Here is a 21,382-nt window from a genome sequence, read left to right as displayed (position 1 = left end):
CCCACTTGACACGGAGGCACAGAGAGGGTGACTCACTTGCCAGAGCCACCCAGTGGGCCGCTGGCCACGCTAGGATTTCAAGTCCAGGCTGGCTGCCGGCTCCAGGCCGGGCCCAGAGAGCTCTCAGGTGAGACCCGGGGCCCGCGGGCAGGAAAACACCGCGCGGCTGGTGAGGGGCTGCGGGGTCCCGGCTCTGCAGAGACCCGGGGGCCGGAGGGAGAGCCCCGGCCTGGGTCCTTCCTGTAGGCCGGCGCACTTGCCCAGCAAGGGCACCCTCTCAAACCAGAACCGGAACCGACACCGGGCGGCACGGGGCCTGAGGTCACAGGTGTCCCGGACGCGGTCTGTGAGTGGGTGTGGGCACTGCCCCCCGCCAGGTACCAACCTACCCCAGGGCGTCCAGCGGGGGGGTGGGGGGCTCCAAGCGGCTCAGACGCATTCCTGAGAGGTTGCACACGTGTTTCTAAAAATCGACCGTATGTTCCATTTTCAAAGGAAGGCAGGCTTACAGGGAGTCTAGTGTTCACTGCCCCTCTGGGACCTGGTACGGCTTCACAGGTAATTCCCAGCCAAGCGTCTGTGTGTTGTGTGAGCACGTGACTCTGGACAGAGAGAGAGGGAGAGAGAGAGCGAGCGACACAGTTCCCGGGTGTCTCGAGTCTCACCGTCCAGGTGCCTGACTCTGTTGCTCCCCCGGCTGTGGCCGCCGGGTCCCAGCGACGTAGGGAGCTGAGCGAGGGCGGCGCCCGCCCCAGCCCCTCCCCGGCTGCTCTCCGCCCCCTTCTGGTGGCTGCTGAGGGGGAGACCCCCGCCGAGGCGCCCAGTGTGTTCTGTGCGGGTGCTTGTGACGAGAACCTGCTTAGCTCTAGGTCCCAAGGAGGTTAAAGGTCATCGTCCACCGAGCTGCCAGTGACGTCAGCGGGGCCTGGCCAGCCCTCGGGGACCGTGCCATGCGGGTGCCGGTGGGCTCGCCCCTCCTCCCGCCAGGAGGAGGACCCGCCCGTCAGCAGAACACGCCCGGGGCACTGCGGCTGTGGGCCGAGTCTCAGAGCTGGGGTCGCCGCGCAGAGGGCACCGAGCGTGGGCGTTGGAAGGCTGTCGTGGGGAGGAGCGTGGCTCCCAACCGCGGGGAGCTCTGCGGCGGCGGAGGTCTGGGCGGGAGCAGACACGGCCTGATGGGATGGGGCGGGCAGACGGGACTCGGGGACCCTGGGACCGGGGCGTCCGGGGATGGTCCAGGGCGAGGAGAGGCCCAGCCCGGCAAGGTGACGGGTCCGGCCCCATCGCTGCTTGCTCAGGGCCTGGGGCGCCTCGCGGGGAGCTGCTGGGAGGCACCCGAGCGGCTCCTCTGCGGTCGTGACCGTGCGCAGAGCAACGCAGACCCCAGGCCCCAGGCCAGCGGGCCGCCTGCCCCGCTGCTCGTGTCTCGGTGGCCCGTGCGTGCTCTGAAGCCTTGGGCCGGCGGTGCGGCCAGCACCTGACAGGCTCGCGGGCACGCGCCCACACACAGTGGGCATCTGCTGGCCGGATGCAGGACGCGGGGAGGAAAGAGCTCGCACCACCTGTGCACGAAGGAGAGAAGCCGGGGCTCCGCCGTGCGGCTCAAGTCCACGGTCATGGTCCACCCAGCCCTGAACCCACCCCTCCCTCCCGGTCCTGGAGGCCGGACGTCGAGGCCAGCATGTCACAGGGCTGGTTCCTCCCGAGGCCCCCCGCCCCGGCGTGGAGATGGCCACCTGCTCCCCGTGTCCTCGCGTGGCTGCCAGCTGTGCGTCGGAGTCCCGGTCTCCTCCTCCTGCTAACGGACGCCGGTCAGACTGGACGCTCCACTGGCCTCGTCGTACGCTCACCCCTCTGAGCAGGCCTGTCCCCGCCCCCACCACGTTGTGCGGTCCTGGGGGTCAGGACCCCGGCACGAGGGTGTTGGGGGACACAGCTCCGCCCCTTACAGCTGCTGGTCGGTGCCCCAAGCCAGGCGTGGCTGCAGATGCAGGGGGGCACCCGAGCGAGGTGCCCAGGGTGTGTGGGGAGGTGGTGTTGGATGGGGCTCCTGGCGGGTGAGCCCCCCGCTGCCCCCCACGTGGCCGCTCGAGCCCAGAGCTCCAGGGGCCCCTGTGGGTGTGGGTACATGCGATCTGCTGGCCGGGGCTCTGTGCAGCCGAGTCGACCCGGTTCCGGCGGGGTCCTCGGAGCTGGCAGGCTGGCTCCACCCCCTGACTCCCCTCCGAAGGCCGGGCCTGGGGTGCAGCCGGGTGTGCGAACGCCCCGCCCCAGCCCGCCAAGCGGAGGGGCTTAGTGAGGGCAGGAGCCCACCTTCCCGGGGCGGGTGCCCTCCGGGCCCAGCACGCGGTTCTGTCCGAGCCCTGCCGGTGGGGGGTTGGGGGCTGTGGGCACGGGACGTGTCTGTGGGTGCGTGGCGGCAGGGTCTCCTGTCCCGAACAGCTTCGTCCTTCTCTTCTTGGGTGGGAAAGCAGCACAGCTGTCCGGTGGGCCGTCGGGAGGGACCCTGCGTGTCGGCGAGGACGGTGCGCAAGGCTGAGACCCCCCCTCCGCCGGGCCCTTGTCTGTGGCCTCGGTGGGGGACTGAAGCTCCCCACTGTCCCAGCCCTGCGGCAGAGCCCCCCCAGCCCCGGCCCCAGGACACAGGTCCGCAGCCCGAGGGCGGACCCTGAGCTCCCTTCCTGCAGGCTGTGTGGGGCGACCCGGGTCTCTGGGGCCCGGCGCTGGCGCCGTGCGGGAACTGTGTGCGGGCGCCGCTCACCCTTCGGTGTTCTGGGGTTCGGAGCCCAACGGGAAGAGGGCAGCCGCGGCCTCGGGGACCGGATTCTGACCGGCGTCACTGACCCAGCTGGTTCTGCCAATTAGACACACGCACAGGATAAAGGAATCAGAAGGAAATACGTTTGCTCGTGATTCAATTGCTGTTATTATTATTAATATTATGAAACGCTGCTGAGTCACTCATTCATTTTGTGAAATGCAGCAAGTCAGATGATTGTATCTTTCCTTTTATTTCCTCAGGATGAAAGTCGGATGTTGCCGTTCAGGGTTTGCATTATGGAAAATAACACGATAATTAATAAATAGCAGCACAAGGATAAACTCCGTGCACTCACGGCTGCAAACCCGGACTCTCGGCTGCCGCGGAGAGCTCACGCTCTCTGGGGCAGACAGGGGGCCGGCTCACGCGCTCCCCCCTCCACCTGTGACGCTCTTCTCGGCGACGCGGACGGCAGCCCCCCTCGGTGACGGCCGCTGCTGCCGTGACGGGGGCCTCATCTGGGGTCCCGGGCTTCTGCGGGCTCGCACCAGCACCGACCCGCATGGGCCCGGGACGGCGCGGCCCCTCGGTGTGACCCGTCCCCCAACCCCACCCGCGTCCCAGGGCCCGGCCAGCGGTGGGTGGGGACTCGGCTGCGTCCAGACTGTGGGCTCCCAGGGCCCATTCTGCAGAGCCGGGGTGCGGACCTTCCCGGGAGAGGGGACCGAGGCGCCCCAGACGGCCAGGTGAGCACTCGTGCCTTTGGGGCGGGAGGGGAGGCTGGCGTGTCCCTGGGCGCCGCCGAGGGTCACGTGTCCCAAGGGACCACGCGGACGGGGGCCCAGGCTCGTCAGCATCTCGGACCCAGAAACTCGCCCCCGGCCCCGTTTCTTGCTGCCTGTTCAAGCAGCTCTTTGGGGAATGATTTTTGGTGCAAGGAACAAAAAGTAAGAAAATAATGACATATCCATGTCATTGCTCACACACTTCCTTTGACCCCGGGACACAAAGTCATCAGGCCCTGGCCTTTGCCAAGGCCATCTTTATGGCAAGAACATGCTTCCAGAAAGTTCTTTCAGAACTCCTGGGGAGCCGAGAGGGCTGGGGGCAGGGGAGGGGAGGGAAGGGTGATGGTGGGGGGGTCGTCCTGCCCCTGCCCCCCCCCCAGCCCGCAGCCCTGGGTCGGCTGCTTCCCCTCCGCTGAACTGGTGTGAGACTTTTGTTTTCAGAGTTGAGGTATTTTTGGATGGTAAGAATGGAAAAAATGTGCTCTCCCTCCTCCAGATAATTGCCGTGTGCCGTGTTTTTGTTTGAATTCTTGGAAACGCACAGTTGCGGCCTGTGAGGTGGGAGGCCTGGCACCCAAAGCTCCTGCCCACTCTGGGGAGGGGGGGCATCTGCGCTTGGGAAATTTGGGGGGGCCACCGCACGGGCTGGCGTCCAGGGTGCTTTCCCCCTTCTGGGCCCACGCGGGGCGTGAGGACAGCACCGTGAGCACGGGCGTCCAAGATGCCGCGGTCCCAGAGATGAGGGTGTGGGCCCCCCACCCCGGCCGGCCCGGCAGGGGATGGCAGGGCGGGGGGACCCGCTGCGGGGGGCAAGAGAACGGAGGGTGGGGATCCTAGGGGAGGCTGCTCAGCTTTCGAGCTGCGAGGTCTTGGGCAGACTCGTCAGTCTAGCACCTGGTGAAGCTCAAGTGCGCTGGGTCCTCCAGCCCAGGAGGACCCAGCCCCCGTGACGGGCTCCGCCACGCCGGACGGGCCAGCACTGTGGGCTCGGGGTCTGCAGGTCCCCGCCTAGTTCGAGGGGCGTTGCACCACAGAGACAAGTCGGCTCCGTCGTGTGGGGCCTGTGGGTGGCGCAGGGCGGGCCACGGAGGGCCCGGGCGCTTGCTGGCCGGATGGCCCTCGGCCCTGGTGCCCTGCTGCTGCCCAGGCAGGGGGCTTCGGGCGAGTTACCTAGGGCTTTAAGTGTCTCCCTGCCAATAAAGAGGGGACCGAAAAGGCGCCAGCCTCGCCCCCACTGTGGGGTCAGCCGGCTGAGGCTCCCGACCCCCTCCCTGGGACTTCCTGCCTCCTTGGTGGCCTCCTGGGCAAGCGGTCTGTCTGCGGCCCAGCCTGCGGCCTGGGGCTCCGGAAGCCTTCGCCTCAGGGAATGACCGACCAGCCCAGGCGGGGGAGGAGCCAGCAATCACGCTGCCCCCGCGCTGGCATCCCCAAAGGGGCCTTGCAGGGCCGAGTGGGAGCGGGAGGGCCTGGGCCCCCCCTCTCTGGGAGGACCCCGGGGCCTGTGTGGGCGCGTCCTTCGGCCGGGGCTCGCCGGCTCCGGTTCTCCGCTGCTCCTGACAGTCCCCGCACGGGCAGCGCCCACAGGGCTGGCCCCCAGGGCAGGGGTGGGCTGGGTGCTGCTCCCCTGCACGGGGGCCATTCGTGGCCGAACACTCCAGGCCCCCAGCCTCCTTCGGCGGGGGGGGGGGGCGGTGCTCTGAGGGCGCCCTGTCCAGGCGGCAGCCACAGTCCCGGCTCCGGTCTGCAGGGGGTGGGCACCGTGCTTTCCTGCAGACCCCCTCCTCGTGACCCCGGGGGTCCTTGGGGCTCCGGGCGACCACAGGTGTCCGCAAAGCTGCTCCTTGAGTAGGAGTAAGAGCACATCTCCTTCTGTGGGGCGTCTTGGAGAGTGGGCCGCGCTCCGCACAGATTTCGGGAGTGGGGAAACCGAGGCTGAGGTGGGGGGGGCCTCTGGATCTCAGAGACGGGGCATCCCCCCACCCGGGAGCTCCCTCCCCGTCCGCTCCCAGCCTGCATTCTGCTCACTCCACGGCATCGTCGTGCGACCTCCAAAGTCCTGCCCTGCCTCCCTCCCTCCACCCGTGGGACACTGGGGCGGGGGTGGTCCCCAGCATCTTGGGTTCTCCTGGTCCCTGCTGAATCACTTGGGGTGTGGAAGGCCCTGACGAGACTGGAAGCAGCAGGCGGGCAGGGAGGTTCACTCCCTGAGAGCGCAAGCAGTTCGGGGAAAGAAAGGAGGCAGGCCGCGAGGAGGGAGGGAGGAAGGAAGGGAGGAAGGGAGGAAGGAGGGAGGGAAGGAGGGAGGGCTGTTGTGCAGGAACCAGGCCGGGCCCGCCCACCCGGACGCGCCCGGCGAACACCTGGAGGCCGGCTGCTCCGTGGGTCTGATAGTCCCCCGTCCACCTGGCCACCGCCGGGAGGCCCCAGGGGCCCACGGGGCCTCGGCCCGCCCGAAACGGCCGCATTGTTAGGGCGGCGAGGCCAGGTGACCGGCCGGCCCGGCGCGGGCGGCGCGATTGCCCTTCGCCGCCTCGAGGGGGCCCTGCGGCGGCCGCGAGCCAGGAGGACGGCCCGCCCGCGCGCTGCTCGGCGCCCAGCCTGCTGCGCCATCGCCCCGCGGGACCGCGCCGCCGCTCGCCCAGGTACAGGGGGGCCCCCGCGCCGCCGCCGCCGCCTTTGTTTCGGGTCCCGCGCCGGCGTCCGCGCCTCTGGTGCGGAGAGCGCGATCCGGGAGGGCGATCGCGGCGCCCGGGAACCGGGCTCGGCCGGGGTTCGGAGCCGGGGGTGCGGGGACAGAGTCCGGGTGCGCGGGAAGCGGGATCCCGGCGCGCAGGAACTTTGCTTGGCCGGGGTTGGGCTCGGGGGCGCCGGCCGGAGCAGCCAGGGGAGGAGACCCGGGGACGCGGTCCGGGTCTCGGGCGCAGGCCGGAGCCGCACTGTCGCGAGCGCCGGGGCGGACTTCACTCTCCGGGACGCCCCCGAGACTGCAGGGCGCGAGCGGAGCGGGGGCCGGCCCGGGAGCGCTGGGCACCCTCTTCCGCCTGGGCCGGCAGCCCCCGCGGAGCGCCCGTCCGCCCCTTTCCCTGCGGTGGGCGTGAGGCCGCGTCCCGGCAGCTGCCCGCCTTCCTCCGGGGCCGCGGGAGGGGGCGGGGGCGGGGGCGGCCGGGCCACCTGTGGCATGTGCCCGCCCGCGCGGCTGACAAGCGGGCGGAGGGGACGCGGGTCCCGCGCACCCGCGCGGACCCCTGAGCCGGCTCCTCTGCTGGGAGCGACCTGAAAGTCTGTGTGTGCGCGTGCGTGTGGCGGGGAGGACGGAGAGCCCCCTGCGTTCCCGAGCCAGGGCAAGCGGGCGACCCCCACTCTCTTACTTGGGGGAACGGAAAAGTGGGGGGGGGCGGGGGGACACCCGGAACACCTCGGAGGGCGTGGCTCCCGCCGGAGGAGCCCCCCGACCCCTGCAGGGTGCCCGAGCCCGCGCCGGCTTTGACCTTCCGGCAGAGCTTCGCCGTGTTTGTGGCTCCCTGTAACACGGAGGCACGTCCGCCCCCAGGACTGGAAACGAACTGAGCCGCGCGCGGCAGAGAGAGGCAGAGCGAGCGCAGCGGCGCGGCCCGCCCTCCAGAACCGACCTCTGTGCCACTCGGGCGCACTTCCCCGGGCAGGCTCCACGCAGTCTGTGCAGAGTCTTCCTCTCCCGGCCGCCGCGGCTTCTGCCTTGGGAAGCAGATTTGCTTCGCCTCGCGGTTTCCCTTCCCTCTTCGGGCCCTGGGAGGGCGGGTTTGCAGATCAATCAGCGAGCGCCGAGAGAGGCATTTCTGTGAGGGGCCTGCTGGGCTGGGCGGGTCGGACCCCTTGGCGCTGGGCTGGCCGGCACGGGCAGGTGGCCAGACCCCTGACCCCCAAGACGAGTCCCGGCGGCCTTGCTCGGTGGCAGACACAAACGGGGAGCCTGGAGCGACCCCTGCTTGTGGGGGTGGGTCTGGCCCAGCCTCTGCCTGCGCGTTCGTTTCACCCGAATAACAACCACCCTGGGGGGGGGTGCAGTTCGGGCTAAGACCCATTTTACAGATGTGCAGAGGCAAAGGGCCAGAAGTAGAGGGCGGAGTGGATGAAGCCTGGGGTGCTGTCGCCAGGGCTCCGGCCTGGACCTGGACGGTGGGGACGGTGGGGACAGGGGGTGCTGCGGCCGCCGCTGTGGGCTGCAGTGGGTCCTGTGCTGGAAGCAAGTCCCCGCTGAGGTGGGGCGGAGGGGCGGGGGCCGCCCAGGAGTCCCTCCTTTGCAAACCGCCAGCCAGCGGGGAGGAAAGCCGGGCCTCAGGGGGTCTCCTGCTCCTGGGATGCGAACGGGTGGTCTCTCCCTAAGCAGCTGTGGCACCTCGGGGTTTCGAACGGAGCCACTTGCAAATGGGACCCCGGGAGCTGGAGGTCACGGGGTCAGAGTCTGTTCCTGGACTGCAGGGTGGGGGCACAGAAAGCCTGTGGGGGGGGCGGGAAGCCAGACGGGAGGGGAGGGGCCCAGATGGGGGGGTTCTGACCCCGTGCTGGTGAAGGCCCATGTTACAGGCGAGGGACCCACGAGGGAGGGGCCGGACCGGCCCTCTGCCACCCTCCAGCCTCAGGCGGACACACACCGCCAGGGCTTCAGGGGGGGCCTCTTGCTCCCCCCCTTCCCGCCCCTCCCCCGCCCCCGGAACTCCTGCCAGAGAACCTGCAGACTCCCTGGGGAGCGAGGCTTTCTGGGGGCACAAGGCCCCAGCTTGCGGCTGGGTCTGCTCAGGCAGCAGGAGCCGGGTGGGGGGGCGTCCCGGGGGTGAGGGGCCCCTTTCCTGCGGGACCCCGGGCGGGAGACAGGGGTCCCAGTGGCGGGGAGCCAGGCCCGCCTGCTGGAGTCCCCCGCGGCTGTCCCTGTTGACCCCCAGTACGGGCTCCGGTCAGGCGGGGGGCGAGCAGGTGCCCGGCTGACTGTTCGCGTGTGCGGAGCCGGTCTGGGGCGCACTCTCGGGTCTGCGCGCTGTCCCAGCCGCCCAGGTGCGGGCACCCCTGTCGGCCTCATGGGAAGGGGGTGGGGGGTGGCCCCTCATCCCAGGGACGCCCTCGCGGGACTGGGGCTGGCACCCGGCCCGCCGCTCTGAAAGGCCCGCGTTTCCACGCCAGCAGGGCCGTGACAACCACCGCCCGAAACGCCGCCGCCGCTGCCGGCGGAGTCGGCTTCTCTCAGCGCCCGGGGCGGTGCCGCCGGCGAGCTCGGGCAGCGACCGTGACGCCTGCTCTCGGCTGGGTCCCTGTCTCCGCAGAACACGGGACCCCTCGGGACAGCGCTGGGCACACTCGGGGGCTGTGTTCCGCGAACGCCCCGTAGCAGGGACCGCTGCGGCTCCGGGAGGAGTGCCCCCGCCCGGCGTCCCCCACCTGGTGTCCCCGGCGCCCACTCGGCTGCCCCGGCTGGGTGGGAGGGAGGGAGGGAGGAGGCCAGTGAGGGCGGGTGGGTGGCTGCCGCGAGGAGCTGTCAGTGTCACCTAGGGGATGTCTGATGGCCGTGATGGTGACCCCTAGGCATTTAAAAAGAGTTATGTTGATTAAAAAGAAAGAAGGCAGTGGCCTGGAAATAATGTATTTTGTTCCAAATGGGCTCAATAATGAAAAATGCATGTTTCAGGGGCCCCGTCAGTGGTCACGGACCCCCCCGCCCCGTGGACTGGCCCCCAGCTGTGCAGGGGGGACGTGCTCCTCAGGGCCCCCCGCCCCAGGGGGCGGACCTCTCTCTGCTGGACGCCCCGGTCTCCAGGGTGGGGGTGAGCGGCGGGCTCTCCCCGGCCTCCAGCCCAGCAGCCTTGTAGGAGCTGCGCCTTCTTCTGACTGGCAGTGTGTGGGGGGCGCAACGGGACTGGCTGCTCCCCAGCCTCCCACGAGGCAGCATTGTCTCCTTCCTGTCTGGGCTCTGAGGCTCCCGGGGCCGGACCAGCTGCCCTGTCGTCCCAGGGCCGGTGGGCCTGGGTCGGCCGGGGCCCAGGGGTGAGGACCGAGCCTGGGCCTGGGCCCGCAGAGGGTGAGCGCCCCCCCAGGTTCTAGGGGCTCCAGTCTGCAGGTGGGCGTGGGGTCCGGTCGGAACCCAGGTCCCTGTGCGGTGCTGGGTCTTCTTCCCGAGATCGGGGGTCTCCAGGGCCCTCCCACCCGCCCCCCACCCCGCTCCGGGCACGCAGGCCAGCCTCGGGAGCCGCAGCAGCCGCAGCTGGCCAGGGCTCCGGCCACAGCTGCTTCCTGGAGGCGGCCCGTGCCTCTCTGTAAGGCCCCTTCCTTCCTCCCCAGGCGCTAATCCTGGCCCTGACGCTGGCATGCGGTCGTGGCCTGCCTTCCTCTTCCTCTTCTCCCCGGAGAGAGGACAGCGCCCCACAGCCCTCCGCAGCGGCCTGGCGCTCGGGGCTGGAAGGGCTCCTCCCAGCTTCCCGGGCGGGCGCACCACGGGCGTCCCTCCGGCGGGACAGCGCAGGGGCCACACCTCCCCGCCTCGAGTCTCAGCGCCCGTGGGTGTGGGTGCCCTGAGGCGGGTCACGAGTGATGGGACCCGGCCCGTGAGGCCTGGGGGACGGGAGAGTGGCCCGGGTCCAGGGTGACAGAGAGAGGCAGGTGGTCCCGAAACGTGGCTGAGGCGCAGGCTGTCCTGGCCCCGGGGGGCCTGGGGGGCCACTCCCCCACTGCCCTGGACACGCCTGCCTGTGGGGTGTCCTCACACTCTCCGCGGCCCTGGGCACGGGAGCAGGCCGGCAGCTGGCTGTGCGTCGCCCGGGGGCCGGGCCGGGCCGTTCGCCGGGGCGCACACACATTCCTGCCGGAGCCCGGGGACAGAAAGGCCCATTGACCGGGCCCTGGCACTCTCCCCGCGTGTAATCCATCCCCTCGCCGGGCTCCTGCGCGCCCAGCCCTCACCAGGGCGATGCTGGACCCAGATCAAAGGTGCCCGTCAGGCAGCAGCTGGGAGGGAACAGGGGGCTCCAGGGGCCGCAGACCTGGGGGAGGGCCTCCCTCGGTCGCCCCGCCTGTCCCCGAGGCCCCCCACCTGCACCGGGGGCGGGGGGTGGAGGGCGGGGGGAGACAGGGACTCACACCAGTGCTCCCCGCGGGCTGCGGTCCTGTGTGACGCGGTGCTGGGCGGGCCTGCAGCCCCGGGGCTCCTGTGTGCTGGGCTCCTGCTGGAGGGTCCCTGCTGTCCTGCCCGGTCCCCGCAGGCAGGCCTGCGAGGCAGCGGGGGAGGACCTGGGCGCCGTGGCCGCCGGGGTGTGATCCGGGACAGGCGTGTCCCCACTTCCGCTGCCCTGGGGGTGCCGGGGGGGGGGCCTCCGTCACCCGCGTGGCTCGGGGGCAGCGAAGATGCTCGGCTCACGGACCTGCCTTTGCTGCTGGGCTGTTCTCCGACGAGTGTCCCCTGGGGGGGGTTGTCACCGAGAGGCGCGAGCTGTCGTCTCGGGAAAGGCAGAGGAACGCCCAGGACGCGGCCAGGCGTCCTGACCCCCCCCCCCCGCGTGGGGGGGCCGCGGTGTGCGACTCCGCGTCCTGCACGGCATTGAGTCCGCGGGGCAGTGAGAGCCATTCCCCGCCGTGCGCGGCTGCGCTCCCACCCCGGCGGCGGCGGCCCGGTGCCCCGTGCGTGGACCTGCGGTCTGGTGCACGGCGGCCATCTGTCCTCCGGCCACCGCGGCCTGCGCAGCCCTTCTCGGTCATCGTGGGGCACGAGCCTGGCTGGCCGCGTCCTCGCGGGGCCTCTGGAGGCTGCTCGAGGTCAAAGGGCACCGACCTCGGTGGCGGGAACACCCGCGGGGCAGATTCACTGTTCCGGTCCTTTCTGAGCGCACAGCCCAGCGGCACCGGGCCCGTCCCCACTGCCGTGGGGCCGTCACCGCGCCCCTCCCCCGAGCTCCTCCCCCGCAGCCCTGACCTCTGTCCCCACCCCTCCCCACCCCGGCCCCTAGAGCCCACCATCCGCTCCCTGTCCCTGTGGATTGGGGCCCTCAGATGTAAGTGGGTGCTCGCCGTGTCTGTCCTCCTGTGTCTGGCTTGTGTGACTCAGCACCGTGTCCCCAGGGCCCATCCAGGTGGCGGCCGGGGTCGGGGTCACCTCCCCCCTCAGGGCTGTGTGCCGGTCCACCGTGCGCGTGGACCGCGGGTGTTTGTCCGTCCACGTGGTGACGGGCACCAGGGCAGCCTCCGTGCTTCGGCTGCCGCTGTGGCCCTTCCCCTGCGTTCCCCCGGGGTTTGAGCCCAGGAGGGAGCGCAGGCCTCGTGAAGGCCCTCGCCGCGCATGGCCCGGTGCAGCCGAGACGGCCTGCAGCCATCAGATCCGGGCCCGTCCACCCCGTGTCCCTGGTGCGGGCGGGGCGGGGCCTGGGAGACGGAAGAGGGACCGTGTCCCCTGGCTGTTTGGACAGATTGTGTAAACTCAGTGGCTGACGCAACGAGAAAGCAGGAAGAATGCCTTTCACTTAAAGGAGAGAGAGAGAGAGCCATCGGGGTTGCCGGGTTTTATTTTCAATTAAAAGGGCCTGATTTTGTTTCTGGAGGCTGGTTTTAATTTGGGTAAGAGGTTCCGTCTGGGAGCCGCTGCCAGAGGCTGTGATCTGTGAGAACCACTCCCTGGGGCTCCTTTGCCACTTTTCGGGGGACGGACCCGGGTGCCCCGCTTCCACCCGGTGACACGGCGACAACGTGGCCAGGAGGGCCTGTCCGGGGGGGGGGGACGGGGAGGGCTGGCCGGCGGCTGGAGGGCGGGCCCGAGGCCGACCTGGAGGCCGCTGGTTAATTTTTACCCGTGAGAATGTGTTCCCGGCCGGGAACACCAGCCAGCGGCCCTCCCCCCCCGCACGCACTGGACCGGGGCTCCCGCCCGCCGGGCCCTCTGCAGGAGCGCTCAGGTGTGGAAGGCGCGGGCAGGGCCGTCCTCCCACCGGTCCTCCGTCCTCCGCGTGTCCCAGGTGCCCTGGGCCAGGCAGGCTTGCCAGGGGTGGCCCGGAGCCCAGCCCGCAGGGGGCGGGCGGACCAGGTCCGGGAGCTCTGTGGGGCCAGGAGCTGCTCCGTTTCTGCTGTGTGGGGTGGAAGCACGAAGACCCGGAGGCCGGGAAGGAGGCACACCAGGCCCGGGGGTGGGCACGGGGCCACGGGCCTGGCTGCAGCGGAAGCCGGGGTGCCCCCTGTTCCTGCAGGAGGGAGGGGCTCGCGCTGGTCCTGCTGTCTTGTGGAGAGACAGGGCGGCGGGCGGGCGGCGGTGGGGGCCCCAGCACTCGGGGTCCAGTCCCTTCGCTGTGGGGAGTCCAGGAGGGCCGCCCTGAGGAGGGGGCTCCCAGTGGGGGGGCCGCGCGGAGAGACATCGGCGGCACCTGGGCCTCGTTTTCCAGAAGCGGCGGTGGCGTCTGTGCCCCAGTTCCCACGGCAGCCCTGGCTGCCTGCAGGGCCCCCCAGCGACCTTTGCCCTCGCCCCCCGGGGGGCGGCGGTTCAACCCAATGCCAGGCATGAAACCTCCGGGCAGGAAGAGTGGCAACAACAGGAAGCGTTTATGTGGCTTTACGCCTCCCCACCCCGTTTAAATCAGAATCACCTCCCCGGCCAGTGTGGCTCAGCCGACTGAACGCCAGCCTGCGACCTGAAGGGTCGCCGGTTCGATTCCCAGTCAGGGCACAGGCCTGGGTTGTGGGCCAGGTCCCCAGTGGGGGGCGCGTGAGAGGCAACCACACTGATGTTTCTCTCCCTTCCCCTCTCTAAAAATAATAAATAAATAAAATATTTAAAAAATGAATAAGCCAGCATCACTCAGCGTGTAGGTCACGTGTAGGAGACAACACGCTTTCACGGTGTTCTCTTTGCTGCCAGAGACATGCCCACAGCTGGACGATGGCCGCACGCGTACGAGGGTCCCTTCTGTCACATGAACTCACGTCCCCGAGACAGGCCTCCGGGGCAGCCGGTGGGCCGGGGGCTGGAGCTGGCCGGGTCCGGGCGGGGCCCCGAGCACCGCAGCCCCGCGCCACCCCGCCTGCGGCCCTGGGAGCCTGCCCTGCCTCCTCTGACACCGCGGGGGTCGGGCGGGGCCCCGGCGCCCCGTCTGTCCTCACTCACATCTGAGCTCTCCCAAGGACGAGGACCAAGGCTGCGCCCGCCTGCGCGTGATAAGCGCTTTGGAGGGAGCAGGGTGACCTTGGGCCAGGCGGGCCGCCCCTGGGGCCTCCCCCTCGTCCCCATGGCAGAAGGCCGGTGCGCAGCCCGCAGAGCAGCCTGCCGGAAGCGGGTCTTTCCCGGACGAGAGTGCGGTGCAGGCCGCGTCCTCGAGATATCGTGACCCCCCCCCCCCGCCGGGGCCACCACGGGGTGCTGCTGGCGTCCTGCGTCAGAAGAGGGCCCTGGCGCGCGCCTGACGGACGCGGGAACCCGGCCCGAGGTTGGTTCCTGGGAAAGTGTCGCGTGGTCACATCGTTGAAGTCAGCGGCAAGTGGCTGCCGGGGACGCAGGAGCCCGGGCGAGAGCGGCCGTGCCTAGCCGCCGCTTTCCTCTCCTCAGGGCAGCAGGGCGCTCCTTGGACAGAGCGTGTTGGCCGGCGGGTAGGGCTGGGGGGCCCTTGGGACCCATGCTGTGCCGGGCCCGGGGCTCCCCTTTGTCTCCTGCCCAGACCCGGTCCGGCCTGGACGCAGGCCCCCCAGGGGGACGCAGGCCCCCGAGCGCCCTGTGGCCGCCCGTCTCACGTGTGAATGAGGGTTTGTTCCTGGCGTCCAGCAAGTGCGTCACCTCGGTCCCTCGCTGCCCGGGGGGCGCTCACGAGAGCTCTTTCTCGGGAGCTGGGCCCACGTACAAACCGGCCGGGTCTGGGAGCCGTTTCCTTTCGCCGTGAGATACGGCCGGTGCCTGCGGCCCACTGGTCCCAGGCGTGCGGCTTTGCTGGAGGCCACGGGCCTGGCCGGGCACTGTCCCCCCCACCGCTGGTCCCTGTCCTTGCCTGGGGACCGCAGCTCCTCCCGGCCTTGCTGTGAACCCGCGGTGGGGGGGGTCGGTTCACAAACCTCAGCCTCCTCGCTGAGGACAAAGGAGTCACTCGAGGGCGGTGGGGCAGGTGGGCGGAGCCGCATGAATCATTGATGCTGACCCTGGCGGTCCAGAGCGGCTCCTTTGTTTCTCCCTCTGTTTTCCTGCTCCCGGCTTTTGTGCAGCCAGCAGGTGGGACAGCCACCTGTGCCCAGGTGGGCCCCCCCCCCCAGGCTCTGCAGAAAGGGCACTAGCGGTCCCCGGCAGCTTGCCGCCATCCCGGCCAGTCCAAGCCTCGGTTTCCCCGTCTGCGCCGTGGGGCGCCGTCGCGGGTGCGGTCGTTGTGCAGGGCGGTTGGGACGCCCCCTCGAGCGCAGGACGGGCCCCTGGCTGGAGCTCCCCGCAGGCCTGAGGCCGGCCCGGCCTCCCTGGTGTCCGGGCTGGTTTCCTTCCGAGAGACCTCGCATCACAACGGTGTCCCAGCAGTCCCCGCAGCGGAAGAAACAGGACCCCCGAGACCGGGGGCCAGCGTGGGGTCGCCCTGCACACCCGGGCGGCACTCTCTGGAGGTCCCGCTCTTTGCTCGCACAGTCGCGGTGTCTGACCTGGCGGCTGGCCGGCCATGCCCACTCGCTGCACTGTATTCAGATTCCCCGGGTCGCCCGCAGCGAGTCCGGATCCGGAGTCAGGATCCGGAGTCAGGATCCGGAGCGGACCAGGCCCCAGCCTGAGGCGCTGGGTGGGTGGGGGCGGAGGCCTGTCCCGGGTCCAGGCTGCAGAGGCAGCCAGGGTGGGGAGCAGACCTCAGATCCCCCCCCCACCCCGGGAAGTGATGTCAGGGCGGGTCAGGGGTCAGGCCCTTGACCTTGACGGAGGCCTGAGAGGGGGAGAAGGCAGGAAGGTGGTTTTCCGTGGCTGGCAGGGCCTGTGTGTCCTCCGGGTCCTCTGGTCTCTGTGCGGGGGGGCATGACTCTGGGACGGGGGTGGGGCAGGGGCCGTGACTCCGGGACCAGGGCGTTCCTGGAGGCCGACAGCGGCCTTCGTCCTGCCGTGCGTCAGTGCTCCCAGGGAACACCGGCACTGAAGTGAGAGAGCGAGCCTCACGTCCGCAGGGTAACTCCAGGATGCACTCGAGTCCGGCCCTGACGCGGGAGGGAGGTCGCCCGCCCAAAGGGCAGCTGTCGGTTCACTCCGCCGCCTCCGCCTTCCCGGCTCCCACGGGGCGTTTGGGCCCTGGGGGGCGCCGGCCAGTGGTCCCACAGCGGTGTCCGTGGGCGTGGAAGGACGGAGGCAGGACGGAGCGAGCCCAGCCCCTCCCCGCAGCCCCCGCCCTTCCCCTGCCCCGGCCCCTTCCCTGCGCCCCGGACGGACGCCTGCGGATCCCTCAGGAGTGACTCAGTCCGGCCACGCGGCCAGGGAACAGAAAGTGGGAGCCACTGAGGGCAGGCGGCCTGAACCCCACTTCCTGGCATCAAACCCTGGCCCTTCCCCCCTCCCGGGGCTGCCCAGAGGAGCCCTTCCCACCTCCCAGGGCTGCCCAGAGGAGCCCCGCGCAGCCTCCGGGGGGGACATCTCGGGGTGGCGGTGTGGGACCCTCAGCGGAGCGCCAGGTCATTTGAGAGCAGGAAGGCAGCAGCTTGGCCTTCGGCGAAGAAGAGGGGGGGAACAGTGAGTGGAGGAAGTGTCCCTGGCGGGGATTACCGGGGGTGGCCCCGCTGCTTTGATCCCGCGCCCTGGGCTTGCCGAGGCTCGCCACCCAGCACCCTCCCGTGCGTGCCGGCAGCCCCCACGGGCCCCGAGGCTGGCAGCCTGCGCGCTGTTGCCCGCAGCAGGGGGTGGGGAGGGGGCAAGGCAGGGTCTGGCCGGGCCGGCCCACCTGCCGAGGCCTCAGTGGCGGGCGTCGGAGTGGGCAGAGACTCGGAACCGGAGGGGGGCGGGCGGGGAGGAGTCCTGCAGCCCGGTTCGCCCCTCCTTCACCCCGCCTCCCCAAATCAGGCATCCCTCCAGCTGGTGGCTCTCTCTGGAAAATTCCGTGCCATCTCCCTTCGAGCTGTGGACGATTCCTTAGCCCTCAAGTGCACGCTGCACGGCACTCGGGGCGCAGGGCTCCGTGTCGGAGGGTCGCCCACCTCTTCGTGGCGCCCCCCGCCTCCCCCCACTGGGGGTCACGGTGAGGGTTCAAAGGGGAAGGTTTCCCCGATGTTTCCAAATGCCCCCAAGTGTCCTGTGTGAGGTCGTAGTTGTTATTTTTAGGGGGGGAGGGTGAAGAGAGGGAGAGGAACCTCGATCCGAGAGAGAGACATCTCGTGGGCGCCCCGACTGGAGGCTGAACCCGCACCCCAGGCACACACGCCCGGACCGGGCCCGGGGCCGGCGACTTCTGCGTTGGGGGACGATGCACAGCCCGCCGCGCCGCGCTGGGCCGGGCAGGAGTGTCCCGTGCAGCCGGCCGGGCAGTCGGTCAGTGTGCGCAAAAATGGACGGCGATGAAGGGACTTCCACAGCCTTCTACAAGGTGCCGCTGCTCTTTAAAAAAAAAAATCCGTTATTTGCAGATAGATGTGCACCCAGTGGGGCTTGTTCATAAAAGAGGGAACTGGGGTTGGCGAGGGTCCAAACACAGACCCCGCCTGCCCCCTCTTGTCAGTGCACACGTGTGCACGTGTGCACTCATGCACACATCATGACCATCTGCGCGCACATGCCTGTGCATGCACACACATGTAAGCATGTGTACTCATACCCACAAGTCACATGTCTGCAGGGCACGCAGGCATGTATGGTGCAGTACGTGCATGTGTTTGTGTGTGGGGGCGTGTTTGTGCGTGTGTGCAGGTGTTGCTGGTTCCGAGACGGGGCAGAGAGCAGGGATTGCGTCATCGGCCGCTATTGTCTGTGTCCCCAGGCACAGTGTTTCCCGAGCTCCGTCCGTCCGTCCGTCGGTGCCGAGTTCCAGGCCGCTTCCTGGCTGGGCGGGAGGGAGGACCTCGGACGCACCCTCACACGGTCCTTGGATTGGTCAAGTCCCTGCTGCCCCGCGCAAGCCTGTCTCGCAGCCACGATCACTTCAGGGGGAAATGCACGGAAATCACGAATGGGAGGGCGTCAGAAAGTCTGATAGGACGGGGTGTCTGCAAACACAGAGGCACCCGACGCGTCCTTGGTGCTGCTGCCTGTCCCCTTTGGGGGTCTCCAGGCGCAGCTGCCCACCCCGCGAGGGTGGGAGGGCTCGCTGCCTGCCTTGCTCACAAAGAAACATTGTTGAGTCTCTTTTCATAACTGCAACATAGTTTGCATGTTCCCCTCAACATGCCAAAGCAGACATCATTCTTTTGTTGCCGCACCGTCTGGGCGATGTGAGGATTAACGGTTACATAACGTCCCATTCACGGGTCTGCTCCACTGGCGCTGTCAGGTTTGTGGGATGCGTCCCTGCGCCCCTCCCTTCGCCAGCCTCCACGCCTCCCCCTGGTGGGTGGGCTCTGTCCCTCCCGCTGTTCCCGAGGGCGTGGCCGGTCGCCTGTCTTGGGACCCCTCCCTCCCGGGACGCTGGAGCGAGCAGAGCCCTGGATGCCTAGGCTTGCATTGCTCCCCAGTCACTGGCTGTCCCTCCCGGGGGTCTCCTGCCACAGTTCTGGTCACTGGCTGGCCGAAGGCTCTTCGCTGCCCTGCAGGGCTGCCCAAGCCCTGCTCCCACGCCCCCAACCCAGTGGCCTCACCCAGGCCACCACCCCCATCGCTCCTTTGCTCTAACCTTCCCTCCACTTTTGTTTCTCTCCCTGCCACAGACCATGTCCTTCCCAGGGCCGCTGGCCGGGCCCCTCCCACAGTAAGACCCCACACGCTGTCTCCCCCTGGGTGCGACCTGCAGTGACAGGTCACCACCTCTGGCTCTGTGCTCCCTGCCCCACTGGGAAACCTCAGACCGCCCCGCCTGCCGCCTCGCTGCCTCGGGCGCAATCGCGTTGCTTTGTTTTCTTTGGGAGCAGGTCACACGTCTCCTGTCCCGGTCTCCTGTCCCAGCTCGTTCTCCCAGGAAAACGAAGGTTCTTTGAGGACAGGGACTTTGTCTTGTTGGCCGTGACCTTGGCGGGTGTCCCTGACCTTTGCCTTGCTGACCTTTTATTCAGCAGGCGCACAGTGTGGGCCTGGCCTGCTGATGGGACAGTCGGTGGCCCCTGTGACCTGTGCTGGTGGTGGCCCGGACCCCGGGAGCAGGGGTGTCCAGGGCCCGCCCCTCCCCCACCTTGATTTCGGCAAAAGCAGGCCGGCTGGTCTCCCCGGAGCTCCCTGGGGCTGGTGACCTGGGGGCTCTGTCCCAGCAGGCCTGTCTCCTCTCCGGAGACCGCTCCTTGTCCCACAACCCCCGGGTCAGTGGAGGGGTCAGCCTCCAGCGTGGTCCCACTGCCCTCTCGATGGTGGGAACCCTGGACCCCTCTGCCGGCCCCGCGCCCTCCCGCCTTGGGCCCTGGGGCCTGGAGCCCCTGTTTCCGCCGGCCCAGCCCGCCCCTCCTCCTGGTTGCCGAGGCACCTCCCCCTCAGGCTGCGTCCTCCCTCCCTCCGGGACCTGAGGCCGAGTGGATGGGCGGAGGGCTGGGCGGAACCACCGCCCTGCAGCTAATCGGGAACCAAAGGGCAGCCTGATACCAGGACCCAGCCCCAGGGCCCGGCCGGGCGTGACGGCAGGGAGTGGCCTCGGTGCCTGGGCGCCTGCCTGTGTCGGTTCCCAGCCCTCCTTCCCGAAGCCACGTGCGTCCTGGCGGACCTGCGGTGCGGAGAAGCGGAGGGCTGGCGAGCGGCCCGAGCGGGTCCCCGAGCACAGGGCGGTGACGGCGAGTGGCCCCGCTGTGTGGCGCGTCCTCCGCCCGCCCTGCAGGGGCGGTGACGGAGCTGGGACCCCCTGCCACCGGAGAAGCCCCCCGTGCTGGGACGGGAACCACTTAAAACTCATCCGGGGGGGTTGAGAGGGTCGTACACACGCAGACTCACCAACTTGAACTTTTCTTACCCAGACCAGAACGTCTGTGGCCTCTTCGCTTTCCCTGCTTCTATTTAACCTTCGTCCCGGGGTCCGAGGCAGCCCCCCGGGGACGCACAGATAACAGCGCCCGGGACCCTGCCCCGCCCTCCCCGTTGGGGCTGCCCGGGAGGCTTGGGCCGCGTCCCGACGGAAGGATCAGGACCCGGCGCTGACCTTCACTCTGTTTTGTTTCACGTTTATTTTAATTGGGGCGTCGCGGACGGAGCAGAGCGCTCTGTCTCAGGGCTGCGGCGCCACCTCTGCGCACCCGCGAAGGACCGCCCCTCCGCCCAACGCCCCGCCCCGTACGCCCCGCCCCCGCACGTCTCTCCGCCCAACGCCCCGCCCCCTGCACGCCCCTCTGCCCAACGCCCCGCCCCATACGCCCCAACGCCCCGCCCCCGTACGCCCCGCCCCCGCCGGTCCAGTCGGGAGTGGCTCCGGCTGTTCTGCTGGATCTAGTTACCTCGTGGCGTTTGGTTTCTGTGCGCGGCGGCGTTAACTCCCACGATTCCGTTAACGCGCTTCCGTGAACGGGCGCCTCTGACGAGCGAGCGCCCAGCCCACGCTGCCTCTCCGCCCGGGCAGCGCTGTGGCTTCGCCGCCGTCCCCACTCGTGAGCGCAGTGACAGCGCCGCGAACGGAAACCCAGACCCTTGGGAGTTGCTTTAGTGTCTTGTCTGCAAACGTGAGAACGGGTCGGTCGGTTTTAAAATCGGGCAACCTCGCGATGGAAAGAAGCTTAGAAGTATTGTGACTCGGATAAAATATTTGTTTCACGATTAAAAAAGCTTTATTTCTTTAAAACTAGAAATCGTAACAGGTTTGGCACATCGGGGGCGTGCCCTCGGGGAATGGAGACGTGGACTCGCAGAAGCGACGAGGAAGGGCACATCTTTGCGCTTTTAAAAGCGTCAGGAACAGGCAGTCAAAACTTGCTCGTCGAGGGGACCCCGAACGGCCTCAGCGTCTGCTCGGTTCTGTTCCGATTCCGGGGAGGGGCTCCGCCTCCGTGCTCGGGCACCCCGTAGCGGGAGTGTCGGTGACGTCACGGGACAGCCCCCTGTGTGTGATCCGCGGGAGTCTCACCAGCAGTCGGTCGGGTGGGGCTGGGGGTTGGTGCTGACATGTCAGCCCCCTGGGAGGGGACCTGCAGTCGCTCAGCGGGTGGCGGAAGGGCCCTGTCACCTGGGTGTGGTGCCCAGTGCTCCTTGAGCCGGTTGCCTGCCGCAGGCCCACGGGGAGGCTGGGAACGGTGGGTGCCAGGCGGGACCCTGAGGGCCGCACTGGGTGCTCCGGGGCCAAGTCCCGGCCGAGTTCCAGAGCTGGGGGGCGGCCTCGACGAGTCTGCTGCAAGCTGGGGACGGTGGAGCCTTCTCCGCCTGGGAGCGGCTGGGGGCAGCGACAGGCTGGAGTCAGTCGGGGGTTCCTTGTCTCCGTCTGTCCCCTGTCACCCTCCGAGCCAGGCCCTGGCAGAGCCGGGGCAGATGTGGAGCCCCGGGCCAGGAGCCTCTAGCACAGGGCCAGTGGGGGGTGGGTCCCTGTGTCCTCACTGTGCCCTCGCTCTGCCCCGACCACTTCCCTAGGACCCGCTGCGCCGTGGGCCCGGAGCCCCCGCTGGTCGGCGAGAAGCAGGAAGGCAAGGGTGTGGAGGACGCCCTGCCCCCCACGGGCCTGGCCCGGCCTGCTGGTTCTGCTCTCAGTTCAGCGTGAAGTCGTCCGACTGGGAGTCTGTGGGGACGAGCTTGAAAGGCCAGAGGGCAGCAGCTGCCCATGGACGGTCCCCAGAGTACCCCGTGCTGAGAGCAGCAGAA

General features: G+C 69.3%; 1 protein-coding gene across 2 annotated transcripts in view; it reads left to right on the top strand.

Annotated features, from left to right (window-relative positions):
• Positions 1 to 5,880: 5,880 nt before the first annotated feature.
• TNS3 (tensin 3) overlaps positions 5,881 to 21,382 on the top strand; it is an 89,725-nt gene continuing 74,223 nt past the window's right edge. The window contains exon 1 of one of the 2 annotated variants that reach the window (XM_045827110.1): positions 5,881 to 6,191. The gene's annotated coding sequence lies outside the window, so the exon portion shown is untranslated. The remainder of the gene's footprint in view (positions 6,192 to 21,382) is intronic. The other variant, XM_045827112.1, reaches the window with a different exon arrangement.

Source organism: Phyllostomus hastatus, unplaced genomic scaffold (genome assembly GCF_019186645.2).
Source record: "Phyllostomus hastatus isolate PE091 unplaced genomic scaffold, TTU_PhHast_1.1 phas_scaffold_78, whole genome shotgun sequence".
NCBI classification, from domain to species: Eukaryota; Metazoa; Chordata; class Mammalia; order Chiroptera; family Phyllostomidae; genus Phyllostomus; species Phyllostomus hastatus.
Note: the sequence above shows the minus strand (reverse complement) of the source record. Positions and strands in the feature narration are given on the sequence as shown.